Raw genomic sequence first — 12,183 nt, 5'->3', positions numbered from 1 at the left:
GAAAAATAAATAAGTAGACTCCAGTGGGGGAGAGCCTCCACGAGGAGCCAGGTGAGACCAGGCAGGAGAGACTCCAGGACGGGAAAGCCCAGACCAGGAGAATCAGGAACTTGACCAACCTTCCCGGATGGAAAGGCACTCACAGGGAACTCAGGCAGGATCCCAGGAGGGGCAGGAGAGCCCTCCAGGTTCCCGGGGTCACGAACATAGGAAATGGGGAGAGCTCCACAGACCGTGGACAGAGCTCCGAAAAGCGCTGGAGCGGGCACCCAGCGGGCCCCGGGAACATCTCAGGAGGCGGCTACCGCAGAGGATTGGCTAGGAGGGGAATGGGCGGCCACAGGAGAGCGATTCCAAGGCGCAGGCCCCGGATCCCAGGGCTGGGGGACACAGCAAGGATCCAGTGATGCCCTTGGGATATGCGGGGGCCGGGAGGACACAGGACAGTGAGGACACTCCTGCCACCGGGCACCCCCGAGCTGTGCAGGTCAGCGCCCCCCACACCCGCAGGATCCAGGCTCCCATGGACTGGGGTCTGCAGGAGTTACTGCAGGAGCTGACTCTAGGGCTGAAGAGCTGGCCGCCACCAGTGTTGTTGTTCCTCCCTAGGTCACAGTGTGCCTGGGACAGAGCCGGGCCACCAGGGAACATGGGTCTCACAGTATAAACAGCTCCTAGGTAGCCGTGCCCCTGGCAGGGGACGGGGCAGCTCCCCCGGGGCACACACCTGACAATCAGAAAAGAAGGCCCCTCCCCCAGAAGATCACCTGGAAGGAAACAGGAAGAGCAAGTTCTTGACCAAGCAGCACTGGAAAGCTCCAGGGGAAGTCGAGGGACTTACACTATATAGAATCAGAGGCTATCCCTCCTTGTTATTTTTTTTTAATTTTGAAATATTTCTTTTTTCTTTTTTTCCTTCCTTTACCAGTACAATTTGTTTTTAGCCACCATGCACTGAGCAAAGTCCCTTGAAGGAAAAACTCACCCCAAAGAAACGATCAGAAACAGTCCTCACTCCCACAGAATTACAGAAATTGGGTAACACTTCGATGTCAGAATGCCAATGCAGAAGCACAAAAATAAAGCTACTGGTGGCTCTGGAAAAAAGCATGAAGGATGCAAGAGACTTCATGCCTGCAGAATATAGATCATTGATATTGGGTGGGAACTATCTATTTCCTGTATCTGAATGCCTGTTTCCCTCCCCAATTTAGGAAAGTTTGCAGCTATGATTTCTTCAAATACATATTCTAGACCTCTGTCCCTTTTGGTACCCTCAGTAACACCAGGTAAATGTAAATTTTTGTTTCTGAGGCTGTTATTTTTTGCCTTAACCTATCCTCATGATCTTTTTTCATTTTCTCTTTTTTCCGCAGTTTCCCTCCTTCCCATCAACTTATCTTCTATGTCACTCACTCGTTTCATTGATTTTTAATTTCAGCCTGATTAGATCTAAATTCTGCAGTCATGGAGTCTCTTGAATCCTTCATGCATCTTTCAAGAGCCACCAGTAGCTTTATAATTGTGCTTCTGAATTGGCTTTCTGACATTGAATTGTAATTCAAATTTTGTAAATCTGTGGGAGAGAGAGCTGTTTCTGATTCTGTTTCTGAGGTGAGTTTTTCCTTCTAGTCATTTTACTCAGTGCAAAATGGCCAAAAACTAGTTGTATTGGGAAAAGGAGAAAAACAGAGAAGAGAAAGGAGAAAAGAAAAAGCAAAGAAGAAAAAAGAATTAAAAAAAAGAAAAGGGAAAAAAAGAGAATAGAATAAAAGAAAAAAAGGGGCGGGCAAAAAAACCCGATCAATGGAAAGAATAGAGAATCCAGAAGTGGACCCTCAACTTTACGGTCAACTAATATTCGATAAAGGAGAAAAGACTACCCACTGAAAAAGACAGGCTCTTCAATAAATGGAGCTGGGAAAATTGGACATCCACATGCAGAAGAATGAAACTAGACCACTCTCTTGCACCATACACAAAGATAAACTCAAAATGGATGAAAGATCTAAATGTGAGACAAGATTCCATCAATATCCTAGAGGAGAACACAGGCAACACCCTTTTTGAACTCGGCCACAGTAACTTCTTGCAAGATACATCCATGAAGGCAAAAGAAACAAAAGCAAAAATGAACTATTGGGACTTCATCAAGATAAGAAGCTTTTGCACAGCAAAGGATACAGTCAACAAAACTCAAAGACAACCTACAGAATGGGAGAAGATATTTGCAAATGACGTATCAGATAAAGGGCTAGTTTCCAAGATCTATCAAGAACTTATTAAACTCAACAGCAAAGAAACAAACTATCCGATAATGAAATGGGCGAAAGACATGAAGAGAAATCTCACAGAGGAACACATAGACATGGCCAACAGGCACATGAGAAAATGCTCTGCATCCCTGGCCATCAGGGAATTACAAATCAAAACCACGATGAGATACCACCTCACACCAGTGAGAATGGGGAAAATTAACAAGGCAGGAAACCACAAAGGTTGGAGAGGATGCGGAGAAAAGGGAACCCTCTTACACTGTTGGTGGGAATGTGAACTGGTGCAGCCACTCTGGAAAACTGTGTGGAGGTTCCTCAAAGAGTTAAAAATAGACCTGCCCTACGACCCAGCAATTGCACTGCTGGGGTTTTACCCCAAAGATACAGATGCAATGAAATGCTGAGACACCTGCACACCGATATTTGTAGCAGCAAAGTCCACAACAGCCAAACTGTGGAAGGAGCCTCAGTGTCCATTGAAAGAGGAATGGATAAAGAAGATGTGGTTTATGTATACAATGGAATATTCCTCAGCCATTAGAAATGACAAATACCCACCATTTTCTTCCACGTGGTTGGAACTGGAGGGTATTATGCTGAGTGAAGTAAGTCAATCAGAGAAGGACAGACATTATATGGTCTCATTCATTTGGGGAATATAAATAATAGTGAAAGGGAATAGAAGGGAAGGGAGAAGAAATGTGTGGGAAATATCAGAAAGGGAGACAGAACATAAAGACTCCTAACTCTGGGAAACAAACTAGGGGTGGTGGAAGGGGAGGAGGGTGAGGGGGGTGGGGGGTGGGGGTGAATGGGTGACGGGCATTGACGGGGGCACTTGACGGGATGAGCACTGGGTGTTATTCTGTATGTTTGCAAATTGAACACCAATCAAAAATAAATTTATTATTTAAAAAAATGAAGGAATAAATGGCCTAAATAAAACAAAAAAGGAAAGAAGGAAAAAAGAGAATAGAATAATAGAAAAAATAGGGGGGGGGGAAGGAAACCAAAATTAAAAAACAAAAAACAAGGGGGAGTTACCTCTCATTTTCTATACTATAAATCCCTCAGCTTCTCCTGGAACTTTCCAGGGTTTCTTGGTCAATAATTTGTTTTTCCCCTGTCTTTCTAGCTGGTCTTCTGTGGGAGAGGCCTGCTGTGCTGATTTTCCCATTTTAGCACTTGGAGGAGCTGCTCAGCCCCCTCCCTGGTGCAGGGCTCAATGAAAGATGTTTAACCTCTTTATCCCTTGAGGCCACTGTGAGGCTCAGTGGGGTTTGTTTATCCTGTGAGGCCCCAGGAGGAACACCAACAGTAGAGGTGTCTAGGTCTGGAGCCCTGGAGTCAGCTCCCGCAGTAGCTATGGAGCTCTCAGTCTGCAGAAGCCTGGATGCTCTGGGGGCAGGTGCCGCTGATCTGCACAGCTCGGGGCCACCTGGCGGCAAGAATGTCCTTGCTGTCCTGCGCCTTCCTGGCTTCTGCCTGTCCCGGGGGAGCGCCGGATCTTGGGCTGAGTCCCAGGCGCACTGTGCTCCCAGGCTGCACAGCCCCCTCCATGTGGAGCCTCTGCCCGAGCGCATTCTGAGCAGTTCTCAGGGCCGTGCAGCCCCCTGTGAGCCGCTGCCTGAGCCGCCTCCAAGCTGCTCCGGCCCGCTGGATGCATGCAGCAGCCCTCTAGGGAGCTCGGCCGCGGTGTGGGGTGCGCTCTCCCTGGGGCGCTGGTGCTCTGTTAGTGTCCCAGGGAGGCTGAAGGCATCCCCGCCCCTCCTGGGATCCTGCTCCAACTCCCGGGAAGATTGGTGAAACCCCTGCTTCTCCAGGATGGGGCTTTCCTGTCCCGGGGACACTCACCGTGGCCTTAACCTGGGTCCTCGCGGGGCCCGTCCCACTTGGATGCCTTTTGTTTCTTTATTTCTTCCCCTGCCCCCTCTTCCTACCGTGATAGAAGTATGAACTCTTCTCACTGTAGCATTCCAGCTGTTCTCTCTTTAAATCTCAGGCCGAATTCGTAGGTTTTCAGGAGGATTTGAAACTTATTTAGGTAATTTAGTGGGGATAGGTGACTTGGGGACCCTACTCTTCCACCATCTTGCCCCCTCCTACTCTGTTTTCCGTTTAAAATTGTCTCTAGGCAAGGATATCAGGAGGGTCAATGAGAAAGCCATCTGACATTGGCCACCTGAGCTGCATGGTGATTGGCCACCTGAACCAGGCCCCTCCGAGAGCATGCATGATTGGCCGGGGCCTGGCGGTGACATCACAGAGGGGCACTCTGATGCACCTGGGTTGATATAAAAGCATGACAACCGCACAGGTGCCCGTGATGACAGAGATGGCACTGCAGCCACAGATCTCCCAGCTCTCCCTCAGGTTGTCTGCCCTGTTTTCTGCCCATGCCCATGGCAAGCCCCCAGACTCCCCTCCTGCCCCAGTCCTTTCGCCAAGACTTTGGGCTCCACCTGCATGTTTGCACATCCATTCATTCCCCTCTGTGGTCCTGAGAATCCACGAACCCACAGCAGGCGACTCCTGCTCCCATTTCCACTGAGAGGTTGGCCTGGCTGCTTACGGACATATTCCCATGTGGACTGTGGGAGCGGGACACTGGGAATCGGTACCATGGATACTCAAGCAGAGGAGAAATGCTTCTCCGACACCCGTGGGGTCAACCCGGGGCTCAACACAGGAAAGCTGTGAGTCCCCGTCCTGAGGGAACCCAGGGCACTCACTGCTTCTCTGGAGCTCTCCAACCCAGTTCAGTATAGGGCACACGAATGCCCTAAACCTCCACTCCACCCCCATGTGTACAGTGTTTGTAGTGCCTCCAGGCACCCGGAAGAGAAGGGATTGTATGAAACAAGTAAGTCCTGGGACAAGGAGTCACCACATCACTGGACACGGTGGGGGTCATTGGAACACGGGCCCTCAGACCACGAGCTGCCTGCCCCAGGTCAGTAGTGGGAAATGGATGCTCCAGATCCGTGACTGACCAGGTGCCCATACACCACAAACCCTCCAACACAGCAGGACATGGAGAAATTCAGTCCCTGGAATAGAGCACCTACCAGGATCCTTCAGACTGGGAACCCTGTTAACCCTCGTGCCCCCGGGCATATGAGTCACCCAGACACTGGATCCCTATCAAAATACCATGGACTTTCTTCAGAGAGTTGGAACTAATTATTTTAAGATTTGTGTGGAAATATACTAAAAAGCTGTGGTCATCAAGACAGTGTGGTACTGGCCCAAAAACAGACACATAGATCAATGGAACAGAATAGGGAATCCAGAAGTGGACCCTCAACTTTACAGTCAACTAATATTCGATAAAGGAGGAAAAATTCTACACTGGAAAAAACAGTCTCTTCAATAAATGGTGCTGGGAAAATTGGACATCCACATGTAGAAGAATGAAACTAGACCACTCTCTTGCACCATACACAAAGAGAAACTCAAATGGATGAAAGATCTAAATGTGAGACAAGATTCCATCAATATCCTATAGGAGAACACAGGCAACACCCTTTTTGAATTTGGCCACAGTAACTTCTTGCAAGATACATCCATGAAGGCAAGAGAAAGAAAAACAAAAATGGTCTATTGGAACTTCATCAAGGTAGGAAGCTTTTCCACAGCAAAAGATACTGGTCAACAAAACTAAAAGAGAACCTACAGAATGGGAGATATTTGAAAATGATGTATCAGAGAAAGGGCAAGTATCCAAGATCTATAAAGAACTTATTCAACTCAACAGCAAAGAAACAAACAATCCAAACAGGAAATGGGAAAAAGACATGAAGAGAAATCTCACAGAGGAAGACATAGACATGACCAAGAAGCACATGAGAAAATGCTCCGCATCCCTGGCCATGAGGGAAATACAAATCAAAACCACAATGAGATACCACCTCACACCAGTGAGAATGGGGACAATTAAATGGGCAGGAAACCACAAATTTTGGAAGGGATGTGGAGAAAGGGGAACCCTCATGCACTGTTGGAGGGAATGTGAACTGGTGCAGCCACTCTGGAAAACTGTGTGGAGGTTCCTCAAAGAGTTAAAAATAGATCTGCCCTACGACCCAGCAATTGCAGTGCTGGGGATTTACCCCAAAGATACAGATGCAATGAAATGTCAGGACACCTGCACCCCGATGTTTCTAGCAGCAATGTCCACAATAGCCAAACTGTGGAAGGACCCTCGGTGTCCATCGAAAGATAAACGGATAATGAAGATGTGGTTTATGTATACAATGGAATATTACTCAGCCATTAGAAACGACAAATGCCCACCATTTCCTTCGATGTGGATGGAACTGGAGGGTGTTATGCCGAGTGAATAAGTCAATCGGAGAAGGACAAATATTATATGGTCTCTTTCATTTGGGGAATAGAAAAAATAGTGAAAGGGAACACTCTGTTGGATCCTACTGGCTAGAATCTTGTTGAGAATTTTTACATCCATGTTCATGAGGGATATTGGTCTGTAATTCTCCTTTTTGGTGGGGTCTTTGTCTGGTTTTGGAATTTAAGTGATGTTGGCCTCATAGAAGGAGTTTTCAAGTGCTACATCTCATTTTATCTTTCAGAACAGCTTTAGTAGAAGAGTTATGGCTTCTTCTTTAAATGTTTGATAGAATTCCCCTGGGAAGCCATCTTGCCCTGGATTTTGTGTCCTTGGTAGGATTTGAAGACTGCTTCAATTTCTTCCTTGGTTATCGGCCAATCAGTTTTCTATTTCTTCCTGTTCCAGTTTTGGTAGTTTGTGGTTTTCCAGAAATGTGTCCATTTCTCCACGATTGCCTAATTTATTGGCATATAGCTGCTCATAATAAGCTTTAAAAATCATTTGTATTTTTTAGTGTCGGTGTTCTCTCATTTATCATTCATTATTTTATTAATTTGAGTCCTTTACCTCTTCTTTTTAATAAGGCTGCCTAATGATTTACCTACGTTATTAATTCTTTCAAAAAACCAAGTCCTGGATTTGTTCATCCGTTCCACATTTCTTCTGGTCTCTCTTTCATTGAGTTCTGCCCGAATCTTTATTAACTCTCTTCTTCTGCTGTGTGTAGGATCTATTTGCTGTTTTTTCTCTCCAGCTCCTTTAGTTGCAATGTTCGCTTTTGTATTTGAGTTCTTTCCAGTTTTTGGATGGATGCTCATATTGTGATGAATTTCCCCCTCAGGACTGCTTTTGTTGTATCCCAAAGATTTTTAATGGTTGTATCTTTATTCTTGTTGGTTTCCATGAATGTTTTCATTCTTCTCTAATGTCCTGCTTTACGCTTTCATCTTTTAACAGGATGGTCCTTAAGCTCTATATGTTTGAAATCCTTCCAAACTTCTTGTTGTGATTTACTTCTAATTTCAAAGCATTATGGTGTGAAAATATGTAGGGGACGATCCCGATCTTTTGGTATAAGTTAAGTTTTGTTTTTTGCCCCAGTATGTGGTCTACTCTGGAGAAAGATCCATGTGCACTTGAGAAGAATGTGTATTCAATTGTGTTTGGATGGAAAGATCTGTAAATATCTGTGAAATCCATCTGGTCTAGTGTACCATTTAAAACCCTTGTTTTTAGAGATGTTGTGTTTAGAAAACCTGTTGACTGTAGAAAGCGCTTCATTCAAGGCACCAAGTATAAGTGTATTATTATCTAAGTAGGCCTTAACTTTGGTTATCAATTGATTGATATACTTGGCATCTCCCACATTGTGGGCATAAATTCCGGGCATAAATATTGATGACTGTTAGGTCTTCTTGTTGGATAGATCCTTTAAGTATGATATAGTGTCCCTCATCATCACTTACTACAGTCTTTGGGATAAACTTCAGTTTATCTGATCTAAGGATGGCTACCCCTGCTTTCTTAGGAGGACCTTTGGAATGGTACATTGTTTTCCCACCTTTTATTTTCAGGCTGTAGGTGTCCTTATGTCTAAAATGAGTCTCTTGTACACAGCAAAGAGATGGGTTTTGCTTTCTTATCCAGTCTGAATCAGTAGCTGCGCCTTTTGCTGGGGTCATTAAGCCCATTCACGTCCAGTTACTATTGAAAGCTATGTATTCAGTGTCATCATGATACCTATTCAGTCCCTGTTTTTGTGGATTGTTCCCTTGGACTTCCTCTATTACAGAATCCCCCTTAGTATTTGTTGCAGAGCTGGCTTCATAATAATCACATATTCTTTCAGTTTCTGCCTATCTTCGAAACTCTTTATCTCTCCTTCTATTATGAATGAGAGCCTTGCTGGATAAAGTATTCTTGGCTGCATGTTCTTCTCATTTAAGACCCTGACTATATCCTGCCAGCCCTCTCTGGCCTGCCAGGTCTCTGTGGAAGGGTCTGCTATTATGCTAATCCTTCTCCCCATAAAATTTAAAGATTACTTTTCTCTTGCTTCTTTAAGGATTTTCTCTTTATCTTTGGAATTTGCAAGTTTCACTATTAAATGTCCAGGTTAGAGTGGTTTTTATTGATTTCAGGGGGGGGGGTCTATCCATTTCCTGATCTGAATGCCTGTTTCCCACCACAAATTAGGGAAGTTTTCAGCTATGATTTGTTCAAATACATATTCTGTGACTCTGTCCCTTCGGCACCCTGGGGACCCCAGGTAAACGTAGATTTTCCTTCTGAGGCTGTCATTTATTTCCATTAGCCTATCCTCATGATCTTTTAGTCATTTTTTCTCTTTGTTTCCTCAGTTTCCCTCCTTGATTTCAACTTGTCTTCTATGTCACTCACTTGTTCTACCACGTTAACTCTCATCGTTCTGACCTCTAGTTTGGATTGCATCTCATTTAATTGATTTTTAATTTTGGCCTGATTAGATCTAAATTCTGCAGTCATGAAGTGTCTTGAATCCTTTAGGGTTTTTTTTTAGATCCACCAGTAGCTTTATAATTATGCTTGTGAATCAGCTTTCTAACACTGAGTTGTAATACAAATTTTGTAAGTCTTTGGGAGAAGGGCTGTTTCTGATTCTTTCTTTTGAGGAAAATTTTTCCTACTAGTCATTTTGCTCAGTGCAGAGTAGCCAAAAAGAAGTTGTATTTCATAGAAGCGTGAACTCTTCTCTCACTGTAGCATTACAGCTGTTCTCTCTTTAAATCTCAGGCCAAATTCCTAGGTTTTCAAGATGATATAAAAGTTATGTAGGTAATTGGGTAGGGATAGGTGACTTGGGGACCCTACTCTTCCACCATCTTGCCCCCACCTTCTCTGTTTTCCATTTAAACATGGTTTCTAGGCAACGATGTCAGGAGAGTCACAGAGAAAGCCGTCTGACATTGGCCACCTAAGCTGCATGGTGATTGGCCACCTGAATCCGGCCACACCGAGAGCCTGCCTGATTGGCCGCGGCATGGTGGTAACATCACAGAAGGGCACTCTGATGCACCTGGGCGGATATAAAAGCATGGAAATCTCACAGGCCCCCGTGACAACAGGGATGGCACTTCATCCAAAGATCTCCCTGCTCTCCCTCTAGTTCGCTTCCCTGTTTTCTGCCCCCGCCCATGGCAAGCCCCCTGTCCCATCACCTGCCCCAGGCCTCTTGTCAAAACTTTGGGCTCCACCTGCATGTTTGCACCTCCCTTCATCCCCCTCTGGGTCCTGAGAGTCCTCGAACCCACAGCAGGCAACTTCTGTTCCCTTTTCCCACTGTGAGTTTGTCCTGCCTGCTCATGGACATATTCCCATATGGCCTGTGGGAGTACACTGGGGATCGGTACCATGGATACTCAGGCAGATGAGAAAAGCCTCTCCCACACCTCTGGGGACAACACCGGGATTAGCACAGGAAAGCTGTGAGTCTATGTCCTGAGGAGCCCAGGGCACTAACTGCTTCTTTTGAGCTCTCCAACCCAGATCAGCACATGGCTCATGAGTGCCCTAATCTTCCAGTCCACTCCCATGTGTACAATGTCTGAAGTGCCTCCAGGCACCCGGCAGAGAGGGGGTATTATGAAAAAAATAATTCCTGGGACAATGAGTCACCACATCATTGGACACGGTGGGGGTCACTGGAACACGGGCCCTCAGACCACAAGCTGCCTGCCCCAGCTCAGTAGTGGACAAACGGATCGTCCAGATCCCTGGCTGACCAGGAGCCCACAAACGACAAATCCTGGAACACAGCAGGACATGGAGAAATGCAGTCCCCAGAACAGTGCACCTATCAGGAGCCCTCAGATTGGGAACCTGCTGAACCCAGGTTCCCCAGGGCATGTGGGTCACCCAAACACTGAAGGGACCAGGAACCCTCATACCACCAGTCTCCAGCTGAGCCCAGAAGAAGGCAACGAGGTCCAGGGAACACTGGGTTTGCAGAGTGCCTCCAAATCATGAGCCCTGCATCCCAGCTCATCATTGGGAAAATGAGGCACCTGCACAGTGGGATCAGCATGTGCCTTGGACCTGGAGACCAACATCACAGCTCAGCTGTACTCACTTAGGCCACTGGTAAGTGGGCTCACCTTGTGATTTTGGACTTGCGGTTACACAACCCAGACATGGCTAGGCCAAGCAGGCCCCTGGATAGTAGGCTCACCATGTGCCATTGGACCCGTAGACTAACAGCATATCTCTGCACTAGAGCAAGCTGGCCTCTACTTAGGAAGAATTCATGAGATTGAGAAAGCTCTCAAAGTAGTTATCAAAGAAAAGATAAAGAATCCAAACAAATAAAATCATAAATGAAATTAGTGGATCACAACCAACTCCAAATAAATGCAAACAATTATAAAGGCATTCAAACTGGCAAGGAAGAAGTCAACATCTCACTTTCCTCAGATGACATGATACTTTATTTGGAAAACACAAGAGTTTGCAACTTTGCTAGGACTCATATTGTATTTCAGCAATGTGGCAGGATAAAAAAAAATCAATGTACAGAAATCTGCTTTATTTCTAGATGCAAAAATGATATAGAAGAAAGAGAATTTAAGGGCTGATCCTATTTACAATTGCACCAGAAACCATAAAATACCTAGGAATAAACATAATGAAAGAGGTAAAGGATCTGTAACTAAAAACTACAGAACACCTATAAAAGAAATTGTGGAAGAGCAAACAGATGCATTAACATTCCATATTCATGGATTTGAAGTATCAATATTGTGAAATGTCCATGCAACCCAGGGCAATGTACACTTTCGAAGTAGTCCCTATCAAAATAACATTGACATTTTTCATAGATCAGAAACAAATATTTCTAAGTTTTGCATGGAATAAGAAAAGACCTCAATTCGCAATAGGAATGTCAAAAAAGAAATCAAAAGCTGGTTATATCACAATGTCTGGACTTCAGGCTGTATTTTGCCTAAGGTTTTTTTTCTGCGTATCATAGACAAAGCTGTCATCATCAAAATGTTATTGTACTGGCACAAAAACAGACAGATTGATCAAAGAACGGAATAGAGAACCCAGAAATGGGCCCTCAACTCTATGGTCAATTAATCTTCGACAAAGCAGAAAATAATATCCGGTGGAAAAAGGATAGTCTCTTCAACAAATTGGACAGCCACATGCAGAAGAATGAAACTGGGCCATTCTCTTACACCACACACAAAGATAAACTCAAAATGGATGAAAGACCTAAAGGTGAAATAGAAATCCCTCACAATCCTAGAGGAAAACACAGGCAACAACCTCTTTGACCTTGGCCATAGCAACTTATGCAAGACATGTCTGTAAAGGCAAGGGAAACAAAAGCAAAACTGAACTCTTGGGACTTCATCAAGATAAAAAGCAAAGGAAACAGTCCATAAAACTAAGAAACAACCTACAAAATGGGAGAAGGCATTTGCAAATGACATAGGAGATAAAAGGCTAATATCCAAGATCTATAAAACCCTTATGGAACTCAACACCCAAAACAAGTAATCCAGTGAAGAAATG

The sequence above is a fragment of the Canis lupus genome, chromosome 14, assembly GCF_003254725.2.
Source record: "Canis lupus dingo isolate Sandy chromosome 14, ASM325472v2, whole genome shotgun sequence".
In the NCBI taxonomy this organism is placed as follows: Eukaryota; Metazoa; Chordata; class Mammalia; order Carnivora; family Canidae; genus Canis; species Canis lupus.
Note: the sequence above shows the minus strand (reverse complement) of the source record.